The sequence below is a fragment of the Pollicipes pollicipes genome, unplaced genomic scaffold (assembly GCF_011947565.3).
Source record: "Pollicipes pollicipes isolate AB1234 unplaced genomic scaffold, Ppol_2.1 Scaffold_6052;HRSCAF=7182_pilon_pilon_pilon, whole genome shotgun sequence".
Taxonomy (NCBI): Eukaryota; Metazoa; Arthropoda; class Thecostraca; order Pollicipedomorpha; family Pollicipedidae; genus Pollicipes; species Pollicipes pollicipes.
Window position 1 is genome coordinate 6803205 of NW_023596805.1, and position 3806 is coordinate 6807010.

Consider the following 3806-nt stretch of genomic DNA (forward strand, 5'->3'; position numbering starts at 1 on the left):
TATGCAGAGGCTTCGCCCCATACATTGCGATGGCCCTGTAAGAGCGGGTCTATGTTTCTTGGCTCTACCAATATGGTGCCCGGCTTTACGTACCACCAAGTGGGCCACTCCACTCAGCTGTCTTATAAAGACCGACATGGACTAAAAACAACACATGAAGCGTACACACTCGCACTCCGAAACGGCTCGTCCGAACGCCTTCACCAAGGGACTTAGTGCAATGAGGTCAGTCATGGGGTCAAAGCTTGACCTGGGGTTAAACACCTCAAAAACACGAAAGGAAATTTTAAAACGCAAAGAAGATAACTCAGATCTTAGAGCTCACTGCACTGATCACTGTGAAAATTTCACCGTTGGATACGCTACAGCTGATTTCCTCTTGCAGCGGCAAACTTCGCTACCCTAGGTCAGGTCAAAAGTCCACCGAATCGAAAGCCTGACCGAAATAGACAGGTTTGATCAGTGTTCTCCTGTGGCAGATCCATGACCTTAATCATGATCATGATCCCTCTTGGGAACATGCTTTCTGTACTCTGTGGATAGCTTGTCGCCGAGGTACAAGTCCCAGAGGCGAGCGGTGGCAAAAATTACGGAAAAGACGCCACGCTTCGGTCAACGGGAACATTAAGCTTCACCGTGCGTGTTGTGCGCAGCCGTGTCAGTGCGTGATCACGACGATTACGACTACCCCAAATGTGCCGAAAATTGAATACGTCTTGTACTGTGTACGTTGTGTTTTTACTCACCAAAAAAGAGGATGATGCCCTTGTATTTGTGCACAAAGCATGTAGGAATGTTACTGCTTTAATGTGCACGACCGCGAAGATAAAAATGCCTGCGCGCTTGCGCACTACATAAAAAAATAGCGCATGGCTTCATGACTTGCATCGCAAGTGTGCGTGGCATACATTGCAAGTACGCCCGTAAAATGATGAAGGTTTGGGGACGATCGGAGCAGTTGATTATGAATAAGTTATCTGCAGGCAATAATTTTAGCACTTGCGAAATTGTATGACTTGATCTGACCTAGGGCCAACAAATTTTCAATTGCAAGAGAGAATCAGGAAAGGCGCATCCAATGGTGAGGTTTTCACAGTGATTAGCGCAGAAGGTTCTGATAATGTTACTTTATGACTCACCTCATTGCACTGAATCGATTGGTGAACGTGTCAAGGCGATCAGACCAGCCTTTTCGGAAAACTGCTTGTCTGCTTCATGTGTCGGGTTTTATTCCCCGCCGACTCGGCCGACAAAGTTGCGTCACCTGGTTGAATGGAATATGATTGCTGGAATGGAATACTGCTGGAATGGAACCTGGAATATTGGTTGCTGCTTGACGATTTTAATCCACTTGGGTATCGACTAAGTGTTAACTCAACCCAGCCGCGCTGCATGAACTTCAGCCGTCGATGAGCCCCCCCCCCCCCCCTCAAATCAACCGCAAATTTGTGCAAAGCTCACTTAGCATCCTTGGCCAAAACAAATAAATGAAAAGTCTGCGTTTGGCGTTGCATCTCCCGCAACAAGAATGATCCGACAAAGCACATGCCCTAGCTTGGCGACGTTGTCCTGACGGGTGACTGTGGCGGCCCGCACTTGTTCTGACCCCGTCCCCAGCACCCCAGCTGCCAGCTGGTAAGGCCGGCAGTTGACAGCGCTGTGTGTGAATCCGTCCCCAACACCCAGCTGCCAGCTGGCGAGGACGGCAGTTGACAGCGCTGTGTGTGACTCCGTCCCCAGCACCCCAGCTGGTAAGGCCGACAGTTGACAGCGCTGTGTGTGACTCCGTCCCCAGCACCCCAGCTGGTAAGGCCGACAGTTGACAGCGCTGTGTGTGACCCCGTCCCCAGCACCCAGCTGCCAGCTGGTAAGGCCGGCAGTTGACAGCGCTGTGTGTGAATCCGTCCCCAGCACCCCAGCTGCCATCTGGCGAGGACGGCAGTTGACAGCGCTGTGTGTGACTCCGTCCCCAGCACCCCAGCTGGTAAGGGCGACAGTTGACAGCGCTGTGTGTGACCCCGTCCCCAGCACCCAGCTGCCAGCTGGTAAGGCCGGCAGTTGACAGCGCTGTGTGTGAATCCGTCCCCAGCACCCAGCTGCCATCTGGCGAGGACGGCAGTTGACAGCGCTGTGTGTGACTCCGTCCCCAGCACCCCAGCTGGTAAGGCCGACAGTTGACAGCGCTGTGTGTGACTCCGTCCCCAGCACCCCAGCTGGTAAGGCCGGCAGCTGACAGTGCTGTTTGTGACCCCGTCCTCAGCACCCCAGCTGGTAAGGCTGGCAGCTGACAGCGCTGTGTGTGACTACGTCCCCAGCACCCCAGCTGGTAAGGCCGGCAGCTGACAGTGCTGTTTGTGACGCCGTCCTCAGCACCCCAGCTGGTAAGGCCGGCAGCTGACAGTGCTGTTTGTGACGCCGTCCTCAGCACCCCTGCTGGTAAGGCCAGCATCTGACAACGTTGTGCTGCGCAACTGTCAGTTGTCCGCCAGAAAAATGATGCACATGGGTAAGGGTTGCGAGCCCGTGGCGACTTTCGGTGGTGGTGATTTGGTGTTTAAGGGCGCGTCGGCATCGGGGCCATGTTGTGCCCACCCGATGACGGTTATCTACCTCTGCGACGACGCGATAAGTGTGCTGTCAACTAATAACAGGCAGTATCACTGGCGCACACACACTGAGGGGTGAGTGAAAATAATGTCAAAGTCAGTGCGTGCTAAAAATGCGAGTATATCTCCCAGTTCACCACATGGGTCTCGACCAAGTAACCGATGAAGGGGCGCTGGAGGAAAAAATTGTCGCCTTTCCGTCTCAATGCGCCGGCATGAGACGAGGACATGTTCTACAGACAACCGGTCCCCGCATCTATCACACCGTGGCGCATCCCTACGCGTCAAGTAGAACGGGTGTGTTGCATATGTATGACGCAACAAAAGCCTACAAAGGGAGACTTTTTGGAAGCGGCTTCGGCGATGGGAGGATTCCCAATCACCCAAATGGGGATTGATTTCCCTGAAAGCGTAAAGATGTTGGTCGAACATGTGCTGCCACGTATTGCGGACGTATTTTGAAATGACTAACTTCAGATCTCGAGCGGGTACATAGATTGGCATTGGTTTTCTCTCGCACACCGCAGCTTTCGCTGCGGCGTCTGCTTTCTCATTTCCCATTATCCCTATGTGGCTGGGGATCCACATAAATGTGATACGGCAGGCAGCGTTGTCCAGCCATTCCAGTTCCTCCCACGCTGAGAGCGTCAAAAATGAGAGGCCACGCGACATCGCCGTCGGGTCTGATGATAAAAGTGCACGAAGCGAGTCGGTCAAAATGACTGCATCCCTTTCAGGACAAGCAACGTACTGAAGCGCTGCTAAAATAGCAAGCAGTTCTGAGGAAAAAACTGGCATGTGATACGGGGGGCAGAGACCCACGGTATGATCACCGCAAACAAATGCGCAACCCGTTCATGTTGAGCCCTTAGACCCATCAGTAAATATTTGTAATGATTTCACGTATTGTGAGATCCGCTCCAACGAATAGCTGAGGACCTCTCGTGGTGAATTGCCATTTTTGTGATGCTGATAAAGTTCCAAAGACTCAGGCTCAGACTCAGTCTGGTCAGGCTCAGACGTCTCCACGGAGCTGGGTCCCGAATAGTGTGCGGTACAATGTCATCCAGCGTAATATCCGCCTCGTCCAGCCAGTCCCGGACGCGCAGACACATCGGCCGCGCTGACGTGGGCCGCCCCCTCAAGAAAGAACGGATTAACGTCTGAGAGAAGATGAACTCAAAGGCTGGGTGATCCGGA